The 13,749-nt window shown below is 39.7% G+C and overlaps 1 protein-coding gene across 6 annotated transcripts in view; it reads left to right on the forward strand.

Annotated features, from left to right (window-relative positions):
• Nucleotides 1-8,761: 8,761 nt before the first annotated feature.
• LOC134210893 (synaptic vesicle membrane protein VAT-1 homolog-like) overlaps nt 8,762-13,749 on the forward strand; it is a 143,452-nt gene continuing 138,464 nt past the window's right edge. Inside the window, exons 1-2 of one of the 6 annotated variants that reach the window (XM_062687306.1) lie at nt 8,762-8,900; nt 9,523-9,899. The gene's annotated coding sequence lies outside the window, so the exon portion shown is untranslated. Of the gene's footprint in view, nt 8,983-9,522; nt 9,900-13,749 lie in introns of all 6 variants that reach the window. The other 5 variants (XM_062687310.1, XM_062687311.1, XM_062687305.1 and 2 more) reach the window with 5 other exon arrangements.

The raw sequence follows: 13,749 nt of genomic DNA on the forward strand, positions 1-13,749 counted from the left end.
CTTGTAGGCGCCGTTCAGCAATGTGACTGAGCGGTAGTTGCTACAATCCAGCTTATCGCCCTTTTTGTAGATGGGACACGACACCTTCCATCCACTCCTGCGCCACAATAGGACAGCCCCATATAAAGGAGTGGCCAAAACTACCAAAAGGCCAATTTTCGATTTGATCGAGTAAAATGTGATGAATACACAGCTTATAACCTATATTTTTATAATCAGAACGGTTTTTATTTTTTTGTTTTTTTTTATGGAGGGGCGGGGACGTTCAAACTTACCCCGCCTAGAAATGACATGTTTATATTTTTTGGGAAAACGGGCAGCTTTGTCATATTTTCGTCTCAAAAGTAACATATTTATATACCGTTACAGAGCTCAAAGTTCAGCAGATCTATGCAATAGGCTTGATAATGTAATAATATCTCCATCCAGAATTTAGTTTTTGGTAGTTTTGTTAAAACATATTTTACGCAATATTGAACGAACAAAAAAGTTTGGTACCCCGTAGTACCCCGCAGTAAAACATCTTGCACAATATTATTGAACGCTTAAGCTTTGAGGACCATGAATAAAATTCTGCCCAAATTCACAACTTTGTAAGATACATGATTTTTTTTAAAAATGCCAATTTTTGCCTTTCTCGTGTACTAAGTATACGTAGAAGCTATATGATTGCTCCAAAAGCATTAAAAAGAACGCCCAAACACTCATAGTGTTGTATTCCGATCGACTCAGTTCGACGAATTGAGGTGATGTCTGTGTGTACGTGTATGTTAATGTCTGTATGTGTGTGAGCAAAAATTATCTTAATTATTTTTTAGGCACTTACACTCAACCGATTTACTCGCAACGAGTTTCATTCGTCAGAGAACGTTGTTCCATTGCTCCCTATTATAAATAGGCTGGATCGGACTATGGGCTCAAAAGTTATGGCCAAAATACATTTTCTTATAATGTACGGGAAAGATAACATTACCGTTAGGGGGATTAATCAGGTGTTTTGGTAAACTTCTTCTTTTTCAATTTTCATCTGAGTTACTCAATAATGCCACTTCAATTGAAAACGGTGACGAACACAATTTACATAACATTTGAAGGGGGAGGGCTATGTCTTAACGTTGGGCCTAATTCAAGAAAAAAACAACTAACACATAAAAAGCGTCACGCAGTATAAGGGAAGGGGTTCAAAATTTACAATTTTGACATTACTACATAATAGAAGCGAATTATAGATTTAATCATAACGTGTCATAAAGTGGTGGATGAGTAGTGTGTTAAATAACTCCTTGTCACAATACGTTTTTATATTTATGAAAGAAATCTTATGGAAATATCAAATAAATGAAATTCCATTTCGTTGATGTCACAATATGACGCTAATTGAATCTGTTCTACTCTCCTTTGCTGGTTTAATAAGTTTTATTCAGTGAATTTTCAACACCAGAAGCTAAAAGTGCTTTTTTGATCATTTTAGGAAAACTGTGTTGCGTCCATTTGTCTGTGACACGAATATACAGTAAAACCCTTTATATGACCATTAGTATTTTATCCAGCATCAAGCGGGCTTATTGCAAGCCAAAAAAAGTGACAAAATTCCGTTGGTTTTGTAGAATATGACTAAAATCGACACTATGCCAAAAATTGGTCCCATACCCCATTAAAGGCTCGAAAAAAATATTTTTCGTTTCTATCTATGTTTTTATGATTAAAAGCACCATTTATTGCAGGATTCATAATTTTGGCCAAAAATACCTCCTTTTTTCCTATTGTGCTGCGGTAGAACCTCATGCTCCCAAACCTTGGTAATCACCCAGTGCAGCGCTCTAGCCAGTGCCTCACCACCAAGTTTAAACAGCTCTCCTGGTAGTTGGTCATCTCCAGGGGCTTTGTTGTTTTTCAGCCGACCGATCTCCTCCTGGATTTCCTGGAGATTCGGAGCCGGAAGTCGTATGGCCTGTGCCCGTGCTCCTAGGTTCATTACCATACCGCCACCGTTGTCTGCCACATCGCCATTCAGGTGCTCTTCGTAGTGCTGTCGCCCCACCTTTGGATCACATCACGCTCGTTTGTAAGAAGTTTCCCGTTTATGTCCTTACACATATTGGGCTGTCACACGTGGCCCTTACGTGAATGGTTCAGCTTCTCATAGAACTTTCGTGCGTTATTAGCGTGGTACAGTTTCTCCGTCTCTTCACGGTCTCGATCTTCCTGCTGGCGCTTTTTCATCCGAAAAATCGAGTTTTGTCTGTTCCGCGCCTGTTTGTATCGTGCCTCGTTCGCCCTCGTGCGGTGTTGCAGCAATCTCCCATGCTGCATTCTTCTCCTCAACTAACTGCTCACATTCGCCGTCATACCAGTCGTTTTTCTAGTGCAGCGGTTGCTGTGCTTCTAATGGCGGATCGAATATCTCTCCAGCCATCTTCAAGAGATGCTGCGCCTAGCTGCTCTTCCGTTGGGAGTGCCACTTCCAGCTGCTGCGCGTAGTCTTGGGCTAGTGTACCGTCTTGTAGCCGCGGCGGATGACTCCGACGCGTGTTGTACACCTTCGAGAGTTTTGACCGCAGACATACTGCAACGAAGTAGTGGTAGTTTTCAATATTCGCACTGCGGTAAGTGCGTACGTTCGTGATGTCGGAGAAGATTTTACCGCCGATTAGAACGAGGTTGGTTTGGTTTTCCGTTACTTGATTAGGTGATTTCCATGTGGCCTTGTGGATATTATTGCGGGGGAGGAAAGTGCTTCGGACTATCATTCCGCGGGAGGCTGCAAAGTTTATGCATCGTTGGCCGTTGTCGTCCTATACGGTATGCAGACTATCCGGTCCGATGACCGGTCTATACATTTCCTCCCTTCTTACCTGAGCGTTCATGTCACTGATGACGATTTTGACGTCCCGCAGTGGGCATTAATCGTATGTCTGCTCCAGCTGTGCACAGGGATACGGTGCGACCCGAAACTCTTTACGTGCAGCACGCGCTGTTAGGAGCGAGCACGTTCGGATCGAGAGAGACGAGTAAGTGCAGTTTGTGCTTGGGGCTCTCAAAGAACCATGCACAGGGTAGCACTCTAAACTGCACTTTTTCGGTTCTGATTCTGCATGACTTTCGAGCTTTGAACGGTGATTATTTCCCGCTATTGCGTTCTATAAAAATATAGTTGATCGGAGAGAATATCTTTGCATATTCTTTGTTCGATATTTCATTATAAAAATAAATAAGGCAAATAGGGCAAGTCAATATTTCAAAGAGAATAGTTTGTTCATATGATTGCGTTAAATGCATTCTAATCATAATCACAGATAAATGTATATGTATATGCATTCTTTTCAACATTGATTTACTTTGAAACATCTTCTAAGTTTCCAAGAATGACTTCATGAAAATACTAATGAAAATAAATCAATTTTATCCGGAGAATTAAAACAGCCTAATCTCAAAATAAAGGTAAAAACTTCATCAGCAGAAATCGACAAGGAAATCGATATTTGTGGTGTTACGCATCCCGTTTCTTCCACAAAATCGCGGGGAGAGACAACGTAAAAAATAAAAACTCTCTTGGCAAGCGAACCCAATGTATTATTATTATTTGGCAGGGCTTTATCATTATTGATCCAGTATAAATTGATCATCAAAATGATAATAAAAACGTAATAATAAAAACGCTACTATTCGGCAAAATTCATTCAGATTCATCTACCGGTGATTAAAACACATTTTTTCAAATGGAAGAGTATCCCAGACATACTATATTCATGGCTGATCAGTGTAAATAGAATAATAGTTATTTCTATGAACGGTACATCTGAACGAATCCTTGCTTGCATGAAACAAATTAATTTGAAATAAAAATTACTGAAGCATTTTACCCGCAATTAAACAGAGCCGCAGAGATTTTCAAAATAAAAATCTTTCCGAATAACATTCAACTTGTATCGGCGGGCTGAGATGTTTCTTTGATTTCAGTCATGTATGTATAACTACATTGTTTTCACTATAACTAACGTACGGGCTACTGCTCCCGAAATAATGCTTGTTTTGACATAAACAACTGGACCTCATTTTTTTATTCTATTTTATTTTAATTATTTTCCTTAATGTATATTAAAGAAACTGCAAAAAAATTTGCAAATAAGACACGAACGTGTTGGATGGCTAACATTCTAATGTTGTTAAGCGAAAATAAACTATCAGAAACATTCATCGTCTACTAGAGGGACTAAACATAATTCCTATTTTCTCGAAAACGCACAAAGTGCACTACCGGTGCTCTTCAAAGGGTAGTGCAGCCTTTGACTCGCACGAAGTTGTGAGAGCGCGCGCACCTTCGGCTCCGTAGCTCGCAAGATTTGAGAGTCGCGCTCCCGAAGCTAGGAGCAGCACCAATATTTTTCGCACCGCTCTGAGTATTTAGACAATCCCTGGCTGTGCACGTTGATCATGCTATAATTGAAGAATCGTCTTTAATCCTCAACTGGCACATCCTTGCGTTGATTGGCTGCCACCCGTCGCGTCACGCGTTGGCGCATCTTTCCCAGCACTATGAAGCCGGTTGGCTTGTTGGTGGTGCTACGCTACAGCTTTGGAAGAAGGTAGCCGCTCGATGCCCGCTTTTCCACACTTTCTGTCCTGTCCAGCAGATTTCCTGCAGCGCTATGACGCCGAAGTCGCGGGGATGTAATTCATCGTAGATTGTTCTGTAGTAACCTGCGAAGCCTAGCGACTTGCAGTTCCATGTTCCAAGCTTCCAATCGTGATCCTTTATTCGTCGCCTAGGTCGTTGCCGATTGTATCGAGTCGTATTATCTTCTATGTCTTTCGTAATGGTTGTTTTTAAAGGCGGCTTATTGGGCCTGCGCAAACCTCCTGTCTCGTCAGAGGACCGTCGTGTCAGGGCTGTTTAGCGTCCCACCTAACACCAGGACTTGGGCTGGCACACGGTCGCTTTGCGCAGCCTACTTGCAAATACATGCAGCTTTTTATAGAGGTTTAACAGGGCCCATTGTCAAGCCCCACCACATCCACAACTCGCAGATGGTCTGGGGAGGGATCGTCAAGCCCTTGGACATAGTCAATACCCAAGCAGCACGCGCAACATCTTTCAAATAGGTGTTTGTTCCTTATAAATTGCATTGAAGACACTGGAAATACATCGAGTCACATTAAAGCCACTTCCCAGTTTCAGAAAATCACAATGTTTCATTTCCGTTTACGTGGCGTCGCAATATTCTACCCATCTGACTTCTTGGGTGGTTTAAAATTCGATGTGTTTCATATCAGAAACAAAACAGATAAGTTGCAGAATTAATAACACTTCGGTTCATTGCTGTTACGACAATGTTTCTGATATGTTGCAAAACACTTTGAGCTCAGCTAAGCAGTATTTTATTTTTGACAGTCCCTGCATGTTCCGTATAAGGTACAATGAAGTTACAAATGACTTTGTTGTTTATGTAGTACACTTGTAGCATTGTTTGTTGGTTTGTTGGCACTTGTAGGATTGTTGGTGTGATGGTTATAGTAGAAGGTTGCAAATCTCAAGGTCCATGGTTCGATTCCCAGTTGGTGTTTGTGTTTTTATTTTCATTGTAGCCGCAAGATGTTGCAAATAGGCTCCACCTCTTGCGCTTTTTGTGTCACATAGGAGTTTCAAATACGACGCGTTGTGCATAAGTCAGACCTTTAGTAAGTCACACTCACTGAGAAACATGAGGTGTTGCTTGGGTGCTGCCCTTCTCCTATCGAACTCGAATTGATTCATGACGAAATTGAGCAAATCGAATCTACCTATAAGCAAGGGATTCCGCCATCTGTGGTATCTGTTACCGAGTTTTCTGGCTTTAGGAATGAAATTTTGAGTAACCTTCAGGGGATCAAGGTTTCATTTCAGATTACCAGGAAGGGTGACTGCCGCGTTTTACCAGGACCCTTTGACGATCGCAAACGCCTTCTTCAGTATTTAACTGAGAAGTGGTAAGAAGTAAATTTTTCACGTACGACGACAAAACTGAGCGATTGTTCAAAGTAGTCTTGAAAGGTCTTCCTAGTGATGATAAATCTCGCTTAACTTTTGAAAAGGACCTAAGTAACATTTTTTTCATGAATTAATTTGAATAGCGCAATCAACAGAGCAACATGAAAACTATTGATTGCAGTATTCAAATAAATTCATGAAAAAAATGTTACTTAGGTCCTTTTGAAAAGTTAAGCGAGAAATCATTGGATGAGATTAAAATTGAAATTTCTCAATTACTTGGATTTTCACCGGTCCAAGTAATTAAGATGAAAAAGAAATCTCGTTCTGGTACTTCCCAGAGGGGTATTTCTCAAGAATTTTATTTAGTTCACTTCAACAAAAGTGAACTAAATAATATGAAAAATTTGGAAAAGGCCTGTATTATGTACCATATTCGTGTTACATGGGAACATTTCCGCAGGCCAAAACCCCACTCAGTGCCGTAAGTGTCGTAAGTGCCAAAAGTGGGGCCACGGAACTAAACATTGCCACATGGATGCTATATGCATGATTTATGGTGGAACCCTCACGCCAAGGACGCCTGTCCCGTGGGAAAAGATTCCAATGAATTTAAATATGCCAATTGCGGAGGCAATCACAAATCCAATGATTGATGCAATGTTCAAAGCAAATACCAAAACTGAAGCTGTTCAGGTTGGTATCCAATTTACTCAAAAAATTGTTATTGGATTTCGTTTTAATGGATCCAAATGATTTTTCCCCATTTTTCCCAAGGGTCCCCCTTGAAAAAAAAAATCAAAATCAATTTTTTTTTTTAAAAGGCTGCCGCAATGCATTCAAATAAACGCAAATAAATGTGAATTGATGGAAATAACTGAATCTATCCCCCTAAAGTGCAATTTTGACCTCTCTTATGTGCTTTTCGTGTTACTATTATGAATTTTCTTGGTTTATAGTACACGAGAAAGGCACCATCACCGCTAGGTGGATTATTCTGGATTTGTACCCTTAGTATTAATAAGGTTTAGTTTAGTTTAAGTTAAAGACATTGTATTTCCTACATGGTTCAATTCAACCAATAATCTTAAATTTTCATCAAACTACTAATAGAGAGGAATTACATTGTATTGAAGTTCTCGAAGAAAGTTATGGGAAAAAAGGGGTTAAACTGTTCCAAAAAGATATCATATCACATGCATAATAACTTAGTAAAGATATGTTATTTAATCTTTAGTGTTCATTGAGCACCGAGCTGCAATTTTTGCATTCGTAGATATAGCAGAGTATAACGAGTATGGAAACCGTTGGGAGTTTAGCAAGAGGTAATTTGATTTTCGATGTTGAAGCGAGATATAAATTGATCACGATAGCCATAAATTAGCTAACCATAATTAGTTTTTTTTTTATAGCAGTTATCCGAATTTAAATATTTTGTTCAAATGTGTGCAACTAATCTATAGTGTGAGTTTGGAGGGGAAAAATCACCTAATGTTGGTATATGTGCACTACCACAATGATCAAGGCTTCTTTTTGTTGTCGATGCATCAACAAAACGCTGGCTCTTATATGAAAAACAACATATTTATTCAAAATGTAATGTTTGGGTGTTGAGAAATTCCAGTATTTTGAAACTACTTGATTTCTACCAGGGTAGTATCACTGGATGGTCAATTTATTTTTCGATTTTTGATTGATAAGCAAAATCGGTATCTTGACTTGCTCTTCAATATCGGTACATCGTAGCCGTCCATGGCGCGCTGAAGATATTGGTAAAACGCAATAAACCGCACACCAACAGTGGACAGAGGCGCGCCTCGAAGCTACAGCAGACATAACGCGGTATACTGAAAAGTGGGGTTTATATAACTGGGAATCTACTTTAGAATATTGGAGAGGAAAATAATATTTTTACATATCATTACTTAGCATCTCTTAGAAAAAATGTGCCTTTATGTGACAAAATGAATCATGCTGAAGGAAGCTGGGTTCGAATCCCATACCGGTCTGAAAATAATGCCAAGCGGCAGACATTTTCTTTGCCAAGGTAAATTTATTGCAGTCGAATACTACATAAATATTAATTAAACATTATATGCTTTTACCATGCTATGGTCACAAAGCATGATAATGAAGCATGGTAAATTTTCAAATTGAAAAAGTTTCTCAATTTTACGGGGCATTATGGCATCTTTATGCTGGCGCATAATAAATATTTAAAGGCTTAAATGATTCTTTTCTTCAGAAGTTTCGCGGTCAAAACCTACAAAAGTGTTTAACGAAAACTAGGCTATGGCCGGCAATTGCAACTCGAAGGATATACCAGTAATTATTACACTACGGTCTTCCACGCAGCCAAAATAGGATTGAATTTACAAGTTTGTAGTTGAACGAAATGTTTCGTCCAATTGTAATTCAGTCAGAAAACGCTTATTTTATTGTGTAGGAGAAGCTTAATGAGAAAAACGCCAAAAACGTTGAGGATCACTGCTCCGGATGCGCACTGTTATGGCATAGATACGCACTGTTCGCGATGGAAGTTCAATATCTAAAAGACAATCTCAGTCTGGAATCGTCTACAACCGTATTCCGAATATATCCTCAGCCTATGACACCGTGCGGAATCGTCTACAACCGTACACGCGTTCGATGTAGACAGCACATGTATTGAAGGAAGGTACGTACGTACCATGCTATCGAACGAGGGCCAAACGCAATGTGTGCCTTCCTTGCTCTCGTCTGGATGTATGCGGCGTCGATGTGCGACGGCGAGGAGCAACAATCTACAACGCTTCGGTTTCCAGTTCAAATCAATCATTTCACTTTGAATTTTCGTATCGTTCAGTTCAGTTCAGTGTGGAAATAGCTCCTAGGAGGCTCAGAAGTCGCCCACCATCCATTCCTGTGTGAAGAAAATCCTTCGTTTGTCCATGTTGGTAGTCTGCCATATAGGCGTTGTTCGAGGCGTTCATTTTTTGTCATAGTTGCGGATCGACTGAGAGATTCCTTGTTGCGTGAGTGTGGATTTGGGATCATGAAGTTACTGGAAATTTGATATTCTGAAGGAAAAATTTGGTTTTATGTAGTATCTTGCTTTGTCTCAAGTGCATTTTTTTTAGAGTTTTCATAATCTACTGAATACGGGCATCTGGATACTATCATATATTTTTCGGTTGCTTTTGGCTGGATGATTGATGTGACAACGAATTTCCGGTACATATAGTGTTTTGAATTAGGAATGTACCAAAGAGGGTATGAGTTTAACAACAATCATTTAAAAAACTTTGAAGATCGAACTGATCAAGTTTTGTCCATTTTGCCTTGCCTTTTCCTTTAATTCCTGCTGGCTAATTATTTGACCGGTTCGTATTATCTTCTACAGCAGAAGAGTCTTGTTTCTTCGCGGTTTCTTTTTTTGTTGTCTGCTTTCCATCGTCCATCCTTGCGATCGCGCGCTCCTTCTTCTGTGCCCGTGTTCGTAGTTTGTGAAGAGTGTATTAAACAATATTACATTTTGTACCCATATATTCCGGTGGGGCCACGCCAACCTACAGCGGATAAAATAATATAGCGAAGAAAAAACGCGACGACCATCACAAAGTGTGTGCGAGTGTGTATTATAAGTATCCGCCGAAGAGAGTCGCTAGTGTTGTGTGCAGCGCCAATATAAAAAATATAACAAAGGAAAAACGTATCTCATCGGGGCTGTCCGGCTTCTCGTCGATTCCTTTTAGTAGCGTTCCAGTCATTTGCGAGAGCAGTGCGTTGTGTAGTCGGTTAACGAGCGTGTTTAAAACAGTGTTGAAGAGTTCGGTTACATTTTTCACCGAGTGACGTCCAGAGGAAAATTTGCAGCCGTTTTACCCCAGTGTGTGCAAGTCCAGCAGTGCGTTTTAGCAGCCCCCCGGCACTCAGGAAAATTATACATATGGTGAGTCATAATGATTGATTTTCTCCTGCTGCGCTAACCGTGCCCGGCTTGTGGGCGCCTTGCTGATTTTCTTCCGTTGGCGTTGTCGCAACCGGGTTCTCGATCGGTTCGCGGATCGATACAGAGCACGTTGCTGCACATTGGTTGGTTCCATTCGTGATCATACGTCGATCGATAACGCAGGGACAGGCATACGATTTATGACTGACGATCACGATGACCGGAAACCGGGGTGTGTTCTTTCCGTCTGGTTTGTGGTAGCGGCAAGTGGAACGGTCTGGAAGTTGTCGACGAGGCAGCTCACAAGATGTCTGTTGTTCTCGTGATATGAAAATTCTTGGGGATGAATCATGGCTTTATGAGTGCTATATAGCTATTGCAGTAACAGTGATAAAGGATAGAACGTTAATCTTTTGTTCATGAATGCACATTCTTAGGGTGAACCGGGTTGTTATCAATGCCAGCTTTGCAATTTGACCTGTGCCTTGTACACACAATCAGCAGATGTTGGATTTTCTTACAATTATGTATAAGAACCTACAAAAACCTTCGTGAGAACGGGGCATATGGGACCATGCTTGATTCTTATGCAATAAATGTAAGGTCTTATACCGATATTAAAAGAATTGTTTGCAAAATTATTAGGACTATACTGCCGCTAACCGCAAGTCAGACTTATCTGTATATGGGCGCCATATACAGATAAGTCTGACTTGCGGTTAGCGGCAGTATATTTGTACAAGAATTTATCAATTTCTCATATGCCCAGTTTATATACAAATCTAGCAGGTTTTTATACAGAATTGTAAAAAAATTAAACACACACTGGTTGGGTGTAGGTATGTATTTTTAAGGCTTTCTGAAGGTTGCGTAATTTAAGAATTACGTATTATTCTGTGATACTTAATAATAAATTATTAATACATTAAACAACTCTCTACGCAAATTGAAACAGAGCTTCGTTTAGCAAAGGCTCAGGACCTCGCACACTCCATACTGATCCATTGCTATTTTTGGGTTGCGCCCATCGTCGATCAATTTCAGGCGCACCGATGAAATTTTTACCGTATATGCATCCTTTTATGTTTTTCCTATCTTGTCTTATATATAAAAATGAAATGGTCTGTGTTCGTATCCGCATAACTCGAAAACGACTGGATGGATTCTTTTCATTTCTTCAGCAGAAACATTCGTTATAGTTTCCGACGGGTTTATATGATACTTCCTAATGCAAAAATCACGAGTAAAGTTGAGCAAATCGTGAAAAACTAAAATTGTGATTCCTATGCGAACTTTGCATGGGCAGTTCGGAACGCACATTCTCGCCTACTATGCAGGACAACGTCTGCAGGGTCGACTAGTCTTTTATAAATCTTACTTTCACTAACAACAGACATCTTGATGAAATGTGCCATCGAAGAAAGCTAACCACCGTATAAGTTTGCATTTCTTGACTTATTTCTTCTGAGTGAAGCTTGTAAGGAAAACCAGGGCTGAATAACGAGAATCCTATTTGCCACTGTAGTTATTCGTTTGTTACAATCTTTGCATTACTATGGCGAGACTTACGAAAGCTGCTAGTGGTTTCGTCAAAAAATACGAAAAACGTTAAGGAAAAGTCGTGAGTTGAAACTTTGAAGAAGTGAGGTTGGTTTCTCCCTGAAAAGGAAAGCAATATTGAGGTATTCCACATACAAACGAGCTGTTAATATTAGCGAACACCTTCTTACCTTACTGGCTCTAAACCAGGAAATCCTTCTGATACCATTTGGGAGGAATCTTAATTCCGATAATTCTGGGATATTCCTTTAGCAAGAAATCTGGTTTATTTCACAAAGAAAATCTGGGAAACTCCACCTTCATCAATTCCTTCTGCAAACATTTTGTGGAATTACTCAACCGAGATTTTTGTAGAATCCATGTTTCAAGAATAATTCTGGTAAATTTCTCTTCCCAGAATTTTGGGGAGTTGAATTTGTATTGAGCTTATTTAATATCTTAATTTATACATACATTCCGGTTTTGTCACTCCCCGATTTTGTCTACCCCCGATTTTATCACGTTTTCGATCCATTATGCCACCCAAAAAAAAATTGGAAATTTTAGCTATTCTTTTTATTTTTGTAAGTAATACAGCAACAAACAACAATGTTTTTCACGAAATAAATCTCATCGCCAGTGGTTTATTATGAATCATTTTTGAATACTTGTCAAGAATTTTGTAAGCATTTCCTACAAGAAACAACGGGAGCTGTTTACGCATTTTGCCTTTCCAAGTCAACCAATTCATATTTGCAAGGGCGTAGCCAGAGGGGGGCAGGGGGGGCCGTCGCCCCCCATAAATGATAGAAAGATTGAACGGGTACTGAAATGAATTCGCTTAAACATGTGCACTTTACGATCCAATCATATTCAGAAATAGGTTTTTGAAATTCAAAAGATTCCCAAAAAACTTATAAGGGTATCCAGGATCCATACTATATGAAATTTCAAAACAACTCGAAACATTTCGGGCTCAAGAATTCTCCTAGAAATCCTTCTAGAAGCTCCCCTGGGAACTTCTAAATTCCTCCGGAAAGTTATCCACAAATTCCTCTGAAAATCGTTTTAAAATCCTTCTCCTGTAATTGTAATTTCTCCTTATCTAGAAACCCCCAATATTTTTTTTAAGGAAATTCATGTGGAAGTCTCTTGAAGATTTCTTTTCTTCCCTCCAAGTTTTACTTCTAGACATTTCTTCGGCTATTCTTCCAGGAAGATCTGCGACATTTCCTTCAGGAATGCATTCTAGAGTTCCTCCAAGAATACATACGGAATTTCCTCCCAAAATTCCACTAGAAGTTTCTTCAGTAATTTATGACGGAAATCCTTCGATTTCGCTCCATAATTTCATCTGCTAATCTATAAGAAACTGCTCCGGGCATTCCTCCAGGAACTCTTCCTTAAATTCCTCCGGAATAACTTCCAGGACTTTTTCCGGGAATACCTCTATAAATTCAATAGCGAAATCCTCTAGAATTGCATTTTGGAATTCTTTCCGCAATTATTTCAGAATATCCTTCAAGAATTCCTCTAGAAATTTCTCCAAGAATTCGTCCAAGTATTTCCCCGGAAATTCTTCTCTTCCTTCAGGAATTTCTCCGGGATTTTTTCCGCGAAATTGTCCTAGAATTCTTTCCAGACTTCACTCGGAATTTACTCCAGAATTTCATTCGGAAATTAATGTTAGAGTTCCTCCAGGATATCTTCCAAGAGTTCTTCCAGGAATTTCTTCAGAACAAACAAAGAACAGCAATTCATCTGGGAATACTTTCTGGATTTCATCTGGTAATTTCTGCATTAATTCCTCCTGGTATTTTTTCGGGAATTCCTTCTGATATTTCTCCAAAAAATCCTTCATGAACTTCTCCAATAATTATTTCAGTACTACCTTGTGAGAATTCCTCTGGAAGTGCTTGTGGGAGTTCCTCCGGGAGCTCCCCCAGGAGTTTTTCCAAAAGTTCCTCTAGCAATCTCTCCAGGAACTTCACAGGGGATTCTTTGAGGATATTTGGCAGGAATTTCAAGGGAAATGGGATTTCGGAAGTTCCTCTAGAAATTCAACTCCTGGTATTCCATCGGCTGTTCCTCTGAAAATTTCTCCGGGAGTTCCACTTGTAGTTCCTCCGGAAATTCATTCAGACTTTCTTTCAGGAGTTCATTAAGGCTTTCTTTGGGAATTTATCTACAAATTCCTTCAGAAGTTCCTCGGAAAATTTCTCTGGGAGCTCCTCCGGGAGGTGCTTTAAGAATTCTTCCAGGAGTTTGTCCTGGAATTCATCCAAAAGTTCTTACGAGAGTTCCTCCAGGA

The sequence above is a fragment of the Armigeres subalbatus genome, chromosome 2 (genome assembly GCF_024139115.2).
Source record: "Armigeres subalbatus isolate Guangzhou_Male chromosome 2, GZ_Asu_2, whole genome shotgun sequence".
Classification (NCBI taxonomy): Eukaryota; Metazoa; Arthropoda; class Insecta; order Diptera; family Culicidae; genus Armigeres; species Armigeres subalbatus.